The sequence below is a fragment of the Bombina bombina genome, chromosome 1 (genome assembly GCF_027579735.1).
Source record: "Bombina bombina isolate aBomBom1 chromosome 1, aBomBom1.pri, whole genome shotgun sequence".
In the NCBI taxonomy this organism is placed as follows: Eukaryota; Metazoa; Chordata; class Amphibia; order Anura; family Bombinatoridae; genus Bombina; species Bombina bombina.
This window is the reverse complement of record NC_069499.1, coordinates 751,824,653-751,838,735: the sequence shown is the minus strand read 5'-3', so window position 1 is coordinate 751,838,735 and position 14,083 is coordinate 751,824,653. Positions and strand designations below refer to the sequence as shown.

General features: G+C 36.6%; 1 protein-coding gene across 1 annotated transcript in view; it reads right to left on the bottom strand.

The window, feature by feature from the left end:
- Positions 1 to 9,819: 9,819 nt before the first annotated feature.
- The window catches only part of LAMP2 (lysosomal associated membrane protein 2), a 275,991-nt gene continuing 271,727 nt past the window's right edge, over positions 9,820 to 14,083 (bottom strand). The window contains exon 9 of the mRNA XM_053699286.1: positions 9,820 to 14,083. This exon is cut by the window's right edge and continues 338 nt beyond it. The gene's annotated coding sequence lies outside the window, so the exon portion shown is untranslated.

Here is a 14,083-nt window from a genome sequence, read left to right as displayed (position 1 = left end):
CCTGGTCTCTCCCACTCCCTAGTCACAATATCCGCCACCCTCTTCGGGATCGGAAACGCATCAGTGTATACAGGGACCTCTAAAAACCTGTCCATTTTACACAATTTTTCTGGGACCACCATGGGGTCACAATCATCCAGTGTAGCTAAAACCTCCTTAAGCAGGACGCGGAGGTGTTCCAGCTTAAATTTAAAAGCTAAGGAATCTGACTCTGCCCGCTGAGAAACTTTTCCTGTGTCAGAAATTTCTCCCTCGGACAGACCATCCCTCACTGCCACTTCAGAGTGTTGTGAGGGTACAACAGATAAATCATCCAAAACTTCTTATTGCTCATCCTCTGTTCTTAAAACTGAGCTATCACGCTTCTTTGGAAAAACTGGCAGTTTGGATAGAAATGCCGCATGGGAATTATCCATGACTGCTGCTAATTGCTGTAAAGTAATAGGGCACAATGTGCTAGAGGTACTAGGCAACGCTTGCGCGGGCGTAACTGGTGTCGACACATGGGGAGAGGAAGGAGGACTATCCTCATTACCTTCCGTCAAAGAATCATCTTGGGCTACATTTTTAAGTGTCACTGCATGGTCATTAAAATGTTTAGATACCTTAGCACACTTTAAACACAAATGCAATGGGGGTACCGCCATGGCTTTTAAACATATAGAACAAGGTCTATCTGTAGGCTCAGACATGTTAGACGGACTTAGATAGCACTCAAATACAGAAAAATACACTTTTTGAAAAAACGGTACTGTGCCTTTAAATAATAAAAAGCACACACTTTTTTACCAAATCTCAAAAAAAACATCCAATCTTTATGAAAATTTCACCATATGATCCTAATGATTTGAAATGATTGCACACCAAGTTTCAAGACAATTAACCGCTTAATGCCCAAACCGGAGCAAATTGAAGCAGGCCACCGGTTTAACACACTACAGCACTATGCCACAGTCTCTGCTGTGGCCCTACCTTCCTTGGGGATTAGTTTTGGTACAAAAATAAGCCTCCCTGTAGTCCTCCTGCAATCTCTGGACTCTACATGTGAAGCTGCATGAAGCTGTCTTGCAAAAGAACTGCGCAACTGAGGTGCGAAAATTAGGCCCCCTCCCTCTTCACTCCGGAGTTGTGGGGCCTTCCTAAGCCAAATTAGGTGTCTAAAAATATGCCAGGCGTATAAAACCCCAAAAAAGTGTTCCAAACTTAATAAACACTTGTGCCAATATCAGATTATAGAAATAAAATAATCGATTTTCCCCATAACAGTGTCCACCAGTGATGTAAGCCCTTTAACCAAGCCATCCTTCTATACTGAGTCTCAGAATATGGCTTACCTTCCCACATGGGGATTTCTGTCAGTCTTCTAGCATTACCAAGTCTTGTTAGAAAAAAAAGTGACTGAGCATACCTTAAGCAGTTAAGCCTGCAAACTGTTCCCCCCAACTGAAGTTCTCCGGTACTCAACAGTCCTGTGTGGGAACAGCAATGGATTTTAGTTACAACATGCTAAAATCTTTTTCCTCTCAGCAGAAATCTTCATCACTTTCTGCCTCAGAGTAAATAGTACAAACTGGCACTATTTTAAAATAACAAACTCTTGATTGAAGAAATAAAAACTACAAATCTAACACCACATTCACTTTACCCTCCCATGGAGATGCTACTTGTTAGAGCGGCAAAGAGAATGACTGGGGGGGGGTGGAGCCTGAGGGGAGCTATATGGACAGCTCTGCTGTGTGCTCTCTTTGCCACTTCCTGTAGGGATTGAGAATATCCCACAAGTAAGGATGAATCCGTGGACTGGATACACCATGCAAGAGAAATGCAAATTACAGACCTTTTAATATATGGTCTGAAATGTGTATAGCTTTATTTTGGTACAGTTTTTGCTGCAGTTTCTTTTGTACCATCCTTTAAATATTGCTCAACTTAATGTCTAGTAGATAAAATATCCACCTTTTTTAAACCAAACATGATTTTGTATTTCTTCACTTTTGCATTAGGATAATTGAGAGTGGATGGATCTATATTTTTGCAGATAAAGATAGTTTTAGTACCCTCCCCTTTAATTTTTTTCAAATTTGTTGTATAATCGGATAAGAATTTGCCCAATTGAGCACGTTAAATAGAGGGTTAAGTGACCTCTCACATATATTTCTATGTTTCTAAAATGTGACATAAACGGTTAACATGCACAAAACAGTAATTATAGTTTCTCCATTTTCTTCTATTCTCCATTTTCTGAAATCTGTGTACCTTTGGCTTCATCGATCTTGATCCCATGTTCATTCAACACTAGCAACCCAACTGAGCTGCCCAAATATATTTTTGTGGAATGGACATTTACCCCAGAGGACAGCAATGAATCCAGGCCAATTATTATGATGTATACAACCAGGATGGAGCAGGTGATGGCACCCAACAATAGGGTTCAAGCATTTAGAGATGCTGTCATCACTGGAAATTGCTCTATTTTTATAAACAATACCAACCTGAATGATTCAGGCACCTATCAGGTATTTCTGGCTGTGGATGATGTTCCTTTCAACAAATACCTGCAAGTGAGGCTTAAGGTTTTTGATGAAGGTATGTTCTAGAGATGCTATTGTAATGTTGTTTACTAACTTACATAATAACCTATATGGATTTATAAGAGTCACAATGATGCAAAACAGCTTTAACAGAACACTAATTTACATGTCTTCATGCATCAAACTGATTCAAAAATATTCTATAAAAATACTATTTGACTGAGCAAATTTTTAAAAAGTAGAAAACATTGATATTTTTATCTGAGTTACTAAAGGGTGAATATTTGTTCACAAATGTTGCTCTACTAGAGAACTCTACTGTCTAGATGACATCATTGCAATTATAAAATATTAATAACTTCTATTACAGATGTGAATTTATGTCAATGGGGAAAAAATATCCAGCCTCTGCAATGCTGGGTCAGTCCGTATGGGCTTTATTGAACAAAGCTGTGTCATAAAATATTGCTATCAAAAATATTATGTCATATAAAGAGATTAATTCAAATCCATACACCATGGCCATGTATTTTAATGAAGAACATGATGTGTATTATAATTAAGTTAAAATATTACTACTCAGAATTTATTTGTTGATTGTTTGAATATTATCCATTTTTTTCTATGTTATTTTACCTAACAAGCTTTGTTTTTGTCTACAGAACAACCTGAGACCATTACCAGGGACAACATTGAAGTGTCTACAGAACAACCTGAGACAATTACCAGGGACAATGTTGAAGTGTCTACAGAACAACCTGAGACCATTACCAGGGACATCATTGAACCTAAGAATATCAGGCCGATGGACTTGAGCACTAGACAACCTGATTATGTTAATGATGAAGATCTTGTTTCCTCTCCTCAAACTTACAATACGTTGGAGGACAGTGGCCTGCTCTATGTCATTCTGGCAGCTGGTGGACTTGATCTTCATCATATTAGGAGTATCTGTTTGTGCAGTGTGTGATGGGTAAGTTAAAATAGAAATAAGAAAAATAAAAAGAAGGATGAAAACAAATCATATGATCTTAATAGAAGACCCAATATAGCAACAAATAGCACTAGACCCAATGATTTTAAGAATAAATCTAGGAACTCTCATAGGTGTTATGATCAGAATTTGAATGAAATCCCAATATCAAATAGATTTCAAACATTAAATGATACCCTTATTAGAGATCTCCGACAGCCATCTAGAGATAGACCCAATACTCAAAGAAGGGAGGATGAAACCCCTCCACATCTAATGGGCATTTTTTAGAGGAGTGCTATCTAGTTCCGCTATGAAGGAGAAGTACAAATCAAGAATTCCCTAAAAAAAACAAAAAAAAAAACAAACAGAAAAAAAGACCATACCCAAACGGGGAAGACTAGGTAGAGGAAAAACAAAAAAAAAAGATAAATTACAAAAATTAAAGGCAGGTATATACAATCTATCCTCCATCAACTATCAGACGATGAGATTAGGGTATTGGGGAGAGGGCTATAATACGCCCCCCCCAATTCAGATAATCTATTTGATCTATTTGTAGATCTAAATAAATACACCAGAAAGTTAGCCCTACAGAGATATTTCTCTATAAAATCCCTAAAAAGGAATGACATTGAGGTAATTCCTATTCTTCTAAATTTTATAAATACTAAACAGTCCACTCAGGTCTTCTACAAAGAACCAGAGAAATTAGTGGAAGTCCTATTTGAGAAAGTAATGCATATTTTTTTGTCACCTGTTTCCACTTTCAACCCACCTAAGGAAGATGTGTCTTACATCAACCTCTTCCAATAACTGGTTACGGAAGACCTGGGGGAAAATCCCCCCCCCCCAAATTTGAAACACAAAAAATATGGCTAAATGAGAGAACAACATTAGAGAGCCTAATGATCATCAATTGGTAATCCGCCAGGCTGATAAAAGGGGGGGAGAATGATATAGTCTTACAGGACTATAGTGATTATACAAATGAAGCAAAACGCATCCTATGGGACCCTGAATACTATATATCATTAAAAAAGATCCAACTACTAAATATACCAACCATTTGATGGATATCCTGGAATTTGGTAGTAATGAGGAGATACTAAACAGAAAGGAAAGGAGATATTTAACGGGCCACTAAACCCAAAATCTTTCTTTCATGATTCAGATAGAACATACAAATTTAAACAACATTACAATTTACTTCTATTATTTATTTTGCTTCATTTTTTAGATATCCTTATTTGAAGAAAAAGCAATGCACATGGGTGAGCCAATCACATGAGGCTTCTATGTGCAGCAACCAATCAGCAGCTACTGAGCATATCTAGATATGCTTTTCAGCAATGAATATTAAGAGAATAAAACAAATTAGATAATAGAAGAAAATTAGAAAGATGTTTAAAAATGCATTCTCTTTCTAAATCATGAAAGAAAAAATGTGGGTATCATGGCCCTTTAACTCCAGATCATCCAAATATCCATTACTCCTACCACCTTCTACAGATACATAAAATTTAACTAAGACCTCCAGGGAGACCCAAAATATGTGGAATAAACAGCATCACAGATAGGCTTTCTGAATACAGACAACTTCCTACAAAAACATGTAGTCAGTTTACCCTAATATATTAGAGATACCCCAGATCTAATCAAAAAAGTAAGTGAACTCCAACAAGATCACAGATACATTTGGCTCACCTATGATGTTGGTGCACTGTACTCCAATATCTCACATGATCTTGGTATCAAAGCAGTACGCACCTATCTCGAGAGGGATCCATACATGCTAGATATCCAGAAGGAATATCTACTTGTATTGATTGACTATATCCTGAAGCACAACTCTTTCCAATTTTTAGATTCAATTTATTTACAGATCAATTTATTTATGGGCGTATTTGAAGTCAAATACATTTATGATACAAGGTGGAGGGTGAATCTGGTGTACTATGGCCATTTCATAGCTGATCTATTGTTTTTGTGGAGGGGAACAACTGCTGAGGCTGAGGAGTTCACAAAATATCTTAATAACAACAATATGGGTATAACCTTTACCTCTAATATACAACAGGAATGTATAGAATGCTTAGATATGGGACAACAAAGGGAATCTATGTACATCTACTTTATTTAAACCAATGGATAGTAATAATTTCCTACATTTCTCCAGTAATCACCTTAAAAGTTGGAAGGTAAACATTCCATTCAGCCAAGTCTGTCGAAAAAGGAGAAATTGTAGTTCAGTTGAAATGTATGATACACAATCAGATCTACTGTTGGAGAGATTTTAAAAAAAGGATATTCTATAGACCTAATTTCCAGTAGATATGAAAGAGCAAGAGCCATAGATAGATCCTTCATACTTAAACCCAAAAACAAAAAAGAAGAAGGTAAAGATATGGAAATGAATGGCAGTCAGCCCTTATTTGTTACCCAATTTAATTCCAAACATAAGGCCATCAAGAAAATTCTGAACAAACACTGGCCTATTTTGTTAAAAGACCCGATCCTCAAAAAGACCTTAGAGAAAGAACCCAAGTTCATATTCAAGACAGCACCCACGCTAAAACAGAAACTAGCACCTAGCAAAGTTGTTCAAACAAAGAAGAATAGATTAAAAACTAGTACAAATGCTCAACTAAGAAAATACACTTTTAAATGTGTAAATAAGAGATGCCATCACACACGGCTGCACCTCAATAAAAGCCAATACCACTGGAGAAGAGTTTTCTATTAGAGGACGTCTGTCTTGTAACTCTTCTTTTGTGAAATATGTTATTACTTGTGAATGTGGGCTCCATTACTTGGGTGGTACTTCGTGGAAAATGCGCACAAGGTGGAGTAAATATTTAAGAAATGTCAACAAAGGGTCATTGAAACATAGTATCTCTAAACATTATATCCAATATCATGATAGTGGCAAATGCAATTTAAAGATCACCCCTTTGGAAAGCATTAGGCAATCCCAAAGATACAATAGATTCACCAAATTGAGGCAGAGAGAGACTTACTGGGTTTATAAATTCCAAACTCTTTTCCCTTTAGGATTAAATGAGGTAATAGATTTTATAAAAATATTAGTTTTTTAATTTGAAATGTACTTTTCGTATTCATGTTTCTGATGTGTCTACTTTGGTCATGGGCGTACACACTCACACACTTATATGTGCTGATATGCTGCAATGTCGGTGTTTATTTGTATATAAAGAAATATATAGATGCACTTATATATAGTACCTGCTTCAATATTGGAGCCACATGCCTATATGTATACACACACATTTATTAGTGACGTGCAGTGAGGTCAGAAGCTGATGAGGCACTGATATGCCTGATAAACTCATATATGAACCCAATATAGGTATCTTAAATTTGCGATTAAATTGGCAGGTTGCACCATGAGATTTGATTCAGCCTGAGGAAACAGTACATGATACTGAGAAACGCGTAGCTGTGTTTTTAATGTGTTAAAATAAACACTTTTATTGATACATACTTGCTACTTCGCCTTTTATTTGGATATCCCTGCTTGGAGTAAGCCTCCAATTCCCTGAGGAATTAAAGGGCCTTCCTGACACCCACACACCTTACCTTTGTTGGTGACTACTAACTTGGCTGCTGGAAGCTTCAGCCTGAGAGGAGAGTTTACCGGGCAACTCTGAGGTTCCGGTCTGCCTAGTCAGCACCACATCTTGGTGCTTTCCTACACGTGAGTGCAATTGAGCTGCAATATATTATTTGGTATACCATACGGAATTATGCTATGTGGCGCCTTCTCTGTTTCTTTATAGCTCTGAAAATTGAGCAGTTTCTAAAGGCTGTGACACATTGCAAGCAGAGCGAAGCGAGGCGAAGCAGCTGCTTCGCTCCGCGTCGCATCGCTCCTGAAGATCAAATATTTCATCTCTGAGCGCTCAGCTAGGCGACCTGACGCAGCAGAGTGCTCAGAGATGAAAAGGCAGGACACACTGAGCGCGCACAGCTGCATCTACACGGTGCACACCGCTTCGCTTGCAGTGTGTCACAGCCTTAATTCTCAGAACTTGAATGCACCCTGCTGATGTCTCAAGGCTAACTCGATTACATATCTGTGCCTAATTTGCTTTATCAGATAACAAGTGCAAAGCAATATACTTTATACTAACTTTATGACAGTGACTAGCCTTGTTGTCTGTGGTCTTAATCTCCGATTGGCTCCTCCAAATAAGACAAAAGGTGGAAAAAGTTTTGCTACTTAAAACTGATTGCAGTAAAAAAGTATGGATACCGCATTCAGCTGCAGAGGGTGAGTGTCTCCTGAGGACCAACCAAGGTGGCTATTAAGTTGGGACAAGAGAACATATACCACGTAACGCAACTGCACCCGGTAAGACTTTAGCGCACTTTCTCCCCTTGCAAAATATACAAGTTTTGGAATCTAAATTGGCTTGCCTCCCAGGGAATGCTTTTCATTTTGACCCTTCAGGTGCCGAGACCTAGCACATTGTTTATTCATGCCCCATACCTATGCCCTGCCAAGTTTGCTAACACAAACACAGCTCAAATTGCTTTTGAAAGTGTTTTATGCAGCTTAATCTTTTAACAGTGCAGTGCTAATATAAACTATGAATATGTAAACCAAGACCCTTTAATATGTATTCATTACACCGATCATATACTTGTTTCATTGTGATCCACCAATCTCTTTAACTGACCACTATTGGGTTCTCACAGGCGCAGATAAATATTCACTTGTCTATCCCATTCTTAAAGGGACACTCAGGTTAAATTTAATTTTCATGATTCAGATACAGCATGTAATTTTAAACAACTTTCCAATTTACTTCCATTAAAAAAAAATGTGCACAGTCTTTTATATTTACAATTTTTGAGTCACCAGATCCTACTGAGCATGTGCAAGAATTCACAGACTATACGTATATGCATTTGTGATTGTCTGATTGCTATCACATGGTACAAGGGGAGTGGAAATATACATAACTTTGAAATTTGTTATAAAAAAATCTACTACTCATTTGAAGTTCAGACTAAATGCTATTGCATTGTCTTGTTATCTTGCATTTGTTGATTATGCAAATCTAATGTGTTGACTGGTCCTTTAACACTCATCTCTCTAGTGGCTGACATTTCTGTCCCTTAGTAGTATATAAGAAGAATAGGGACATTAAGATATAAGGACATTTAGTGGCGCCATCCAAGCTGAAACCAATAAAGGAAGCAAAAATAATGAAATCATCCAATTGGTTATCATTAAAATTGTTGCATGTGTCCTATCATTGATAAAGATAATGAGATGACTAAAAACTGGAATAGAACAAAGGAGTTCAATTTGAAATCTAGAACCTGCAACTCTACATTTGTAGTATAACAGCTGACCTGTATATGTGGAATGATTTATATAGGTCGCACTACAAGAAAGATAAAGCGTAGGATATATGAACATCTTGCTAACATAAAAAATGGGTTTGAAGGCCATAGTGTGTCAAATCATTGTAAATGTAAGCATAAATGTAGTAGCGAAGGATTAAAATGTAAGGTCCTGGAACAGATTGCCACTGGGGAAAGTGAGGGAAATCGTCTAATGAAACTAAGAAAGGCAGAAACTAAATGGATCTATTCCAAAGGAAGTATGTCCCCACATGGATTAAATATCAATATAGATCTACAAGCATTCATGCTGTGACATACATATCTATTAAATAGTGGTTTAGGTGAAGTGAACAGCAGTAATATTAGAATTAGTATAATAAATGTAAAAACAACAAACACATATAGAAATCTCATGAGTTTTAGCTGCTTAGTTCAAAATATAATGGTATTAAAAATGTAATAGTATAAAAAATGTAGGATAAGGTCTAAGAAAATATAATGTAATAAGAGTTTTTGTATTTCACAGCTGTGCAGCCTAGAAAAAAAATCAGTCTCACCAAGCTAAATTTTAGGTGCAGCTTGTAGTGGCTGGCAGGTGGTAGTAGGATGCACTCGTGGATGTCTTGGGACTCTAATCCAAGACAAAAGTGGCTCCCTGGCATCTGGGTTTATCAAGCTCTGCCCTAAGAGGTACATCAGTGAGATGTCTGTAAATACATGTACTTTGCTTATTATTGCTCCATACACACAGGACAGCATATTGGATTAGAGGAGAGGTAGCTCATAATAGTGAAAAAACTCTGTTATATGACACCTAGGGGATTTTGTTGTGTTAACTTTGAAAGATAGTATTTGTAAGCAGCACATTTTCCAATATTTCTTTTTAAATTCACCATGAAGTTTAGTAAAAAAATAAATAAAAAAATCACAAAAAAATTATTTTTCTCCAAATAATTTTATTGATTAACATGTTGCTAACATTAATTACAGGCAGGAAATTTAGTTCTATACAGTTATAAATACAATGCCCTCTATACACAAAAATCCCTTCTGATTATAGATCACAACTAATGCTTTCCCTCCCCCCAAATAAACCCCCACCATAACAAGACATTAAACACTATGTAAAAGGCACTCGTGGGCTCACAATACCCTTAAGAAGTGGACCCGCAACAGCTAAACAAGTTGGGCTCTTAAAACTTGGCTATAGATTGCACTGGTCAGTATTTTTTCCTGAACTTGATTCTGTAGCTATATGTTTGGTTACTGAGGCACAGTATGCAAATTAGGAGCGCAATATGCTAATTAGTTAAGTGTGCTTTTTTATGTGGGAAATGCTATCAAACTACTTAATAACACAGATATAAAGTAATTAGTCACTGCAAACTAAGAATTATCATGTTTAAAATGAAACAGCTAGTACAAAACAGCCAGTTTTTCACACCTAATTTGCTTTGAGTTAACAGCTCCACTTTAACCTTATACTGGCATCACAAAAATATTATATATAAAAAAAACGAATACGCCCATAGTGCAAACATTCAGAGAACACTTCTTAATGGGTCATTATAGTGACAAAATTACATTCTCTCATTTGTTACAGGAAGTAATTTTAGAGCTATGTATTTAACTCTGCAGCAATTTCTACTCTGGACCAGAAGTTCTCTGCTGCTCCTGAGCAGTATTTTACCCCTTTCACAGGGGTTAAAAACATAAATTTACAAGAACAGTGGTGCTAAAACGGCATGTTCTCAACAAATAGGAACATGTCATTTTTCACTAAATGGCCCTTTAATCTTTAGCGTGAAGAACAAATCAATAATGAGCATAAATTAACATGTATACAGTGGGAAACATGCGTGGTTCAGACCCTTTGTGAAAATGTTTACTTTCCCTGAAGATCGTTAGTTTATTACACATGCTAAGGTTTCTGACAATTCCATATATTACACATCATATATAGTAGATATACAAGAAGAGATTTTTGTATACACAAAGAGCACAAAGTAACTGTTGTTTTGTGAAATGCATGTTTGTTTGTCGTTTCTTTAATCATTTTTAATAAATACAAATGTTAAACAAGAAAGGGTCCTACTTTTAAAGTTATTAATTGATAATTCCCATTTAGATGTATAGCCAGAGTGGCGTAACCTAGGGTTTTGACACCAGGAACAGATCATTTTTTTAAACCCCCCCCCCCCTCATCTATATGACAATTTTATATTTTCTTCAGACAGTACTAGTAGCGCCCACTCAAAGATGGCCGCCACCAGCAATCAGTGCCAATGTGAACACGTGTAATTGCAGCGCAACAGCATTGGCATCAGATGGTGAAAATATTAGGATGGTCACCGTCAGATTTGGAATAGAAACTTGTGCTTTTATTTCAGGCAGCAGAACCTATACGGAGTTGGTGGGTAGGAGTGTCAGCTGCCCTCTACAAAAATACCAAAAATACGGAACGCTCTGTCTATACCCTTCTTAAAAGCTCTAACTTAGCCCTTACTCTTGATCCCACCAAGTATTTATTTTTTTAACAACCGAGCAGTAATTTTGCCCTTTGGTGGCATGTAGCATACAGATAAATATTTTACCTGTTTCGCTGACGGTAACACAGATAGACAGAAGTGACTGGCCTCTTTAACTGCCCCTTACTTGATTCTGCTCTATATTGGTAATGCATGTAGGCATTGGAGGCCTTTTATATTTAGCTAACACTCAGGGCATGCTAAGTTACTGGACTGTCCGGGTTGAATACTGGACCCCTGCCAACCCTTTTGGTGGGACCGCGCACCCACACCCAGGCTTCCAGCTGTTGGTCCGCCTCCAAGTCACTCCTTTGTTGTAATTCACCTGGGGTGGGTCGCTCACATTTCTCCGCTGTTAGGAAGACACTGTTTTACTCTATTTGGACTGAAAATGATTAAAGGTCACAGTGAAAAGTGGGGAGCGCAAATTGCTCAATATTCAGAAACTACTGTACTAGTGTTGATTGCATTAAAGTCAAACTGTACTCAAAAATGTTCTATCATCTATAAGATATGTTATATTGAAACATATTGACATTATTATTGTCAACGTAAAGTAAAAAGCTGTTTAAATTTAAACTAACATGCTAATTTATCAGTTTTCCACTGTCTAATAATGCTCACTGCTTTAAAGTACCTGTAGACCAATAAGCATGAGCAGGGTGTACCTATCAGCCAATGAGCAGCAACTGGTAGTACGCAAGTGATACAACAGTAAAAAAAAGGAAATTCAAGATATTTAGCTACTGCTCTTTCATATGAATGCCAGAATTTTTTTGAGTACAGTATCACTTTAAAACGTACAGAAGATTGTTATGTATAAAACAAATTAATGTAATATTTAAAACTGCACTGTCATTAATCCAGGGCTCAAAAGGGAAGAATAATGGCTGCTTTAAAACATTTTTATTCTTCCCTAGAGGGTATATTACAAGCAACTAAAATAGTTTAAAACAAATATTCAATCAATAAACCTACATTGCAAACATCCTCTTTCTTTACCCCTGCCATGCTCTAAATATGTTTTTTGATTTAAAGTGGTGCATTCATGTACAGCTGCCGTATAATATAACTGCACTTGAATAAACACATCTTTTAGTCATGGGGAGTGCATGTCAAACTGTTAAAATAACGATGCCAGGGGGAAAAACACACAGATAAAACTCCTATCAGGAGCCACAGAGAATTGCAGTTCACCACCAGGATACAACCAATCAGAAGCGACAGTTGCATGACTCCGCCTATCACAGATTGTGTTCACTTCAGGAGCTGCAATGTTTGTGGCTCTTGGGTAGGACTTTACCTATGTCTTTAATACCTTTGTAATTTTTATAGCTTAATTATGTTAATTATTATGCTTAAGTTTTTTTCTATGTTTATGACTCTGGGAAGTCAATATTAATGTTCACTGACAGCTTGGTACATTGCCGATTTAAGATAACCCTGCCATATATTTAATATAGAATTGTCTGTTGTTACCTATTAGGTTTTATGTAAGCCCACATTTAAAAAAAATGGATAACTCATAATTATAATCAAATTTCAAATATTTGCAAATATAGATTTTGTAGATTTTTACTTTATTGATCAAAAACATGGTGCTTAAAGGGACAGTCAAGTCCAAAAAAAAAGTTTCTTGTTTCAAATAGGGCATGTAATTTTAAACAACTTTCCAATTTACTTTTATCACCAATTTTGCTTTGTTCTCTTGGTATTCTTAGTTGAAAGCTAAATTAGCATATGAACCTAGGAGGTTCAAATGCTAATTTCTTAGACCTTGAAGGCCACCTCTAATCTAAATGTTTTTCACCACTAGAGGGCATTAGTTCACGTGTTTCATATAGATAACATTGAGCTCATGCACGTGAATTTACCATGAAGACCGCTCTGATTGGCTAAAATGCAAGTCTGTCAAAAGAACTGAAATAAGGGGGCAGTCTGCTGAGGCTTAGATACAAGGTAATTAAAGATGTAAAATGTGTATAATTATAACTCTGTTGGTTATGCAAACCTGGGGAATTGGTAATTAAGGGATTATCTATTTTTAAAAACAACAAAAATTCTGATGTTGACTGTCCCTTTAAATGTATTTGTTAGAGTCTAAGTGACGGATTAGGTCATTAAAGGGACATTACATTCAAGATTTAAATTACCCACAAAGTTCGTTAATCATGGGTAGTTTCAAATGTATATTTATTTGTAACTTACTTTCCCAGGGATGCTTGAGTGCATCCTGCACACTTTAGAACGACCCTGCAACATTGTACACAATGATAACTTAAAGGGACAATAAATACCTCTTGCTTTTGTGTAAAAAATGTGGTCGTTCCACCCTTTTCCACCCAGGTTACAGAATTTGCCTTTTCAGTGCATTAGGGAATGTGGTACAAGTAAATTTTTTTTTATTTTTACACAAAAGCACAAGCTGTTTAATGTCTCTTTTAAAAGTGCAATAGCTAATTTTCCCTGTCCTTAATTGGCCACAGCAAAGGAGATAGGATAAAGGTACTCTAGAGGCTGTTCAAGGGGTGTGTCTCTGGACTGCTGTCACCAAAAAACAAACAAACAATGAGTAGATATTTTGCAATGCACTGCTTATTTGCTGATATAAACTGTGAGTATATAAAAATGTATTCAATGTCCCTTTAAGTGTCACTTAATGTGGAGAACAT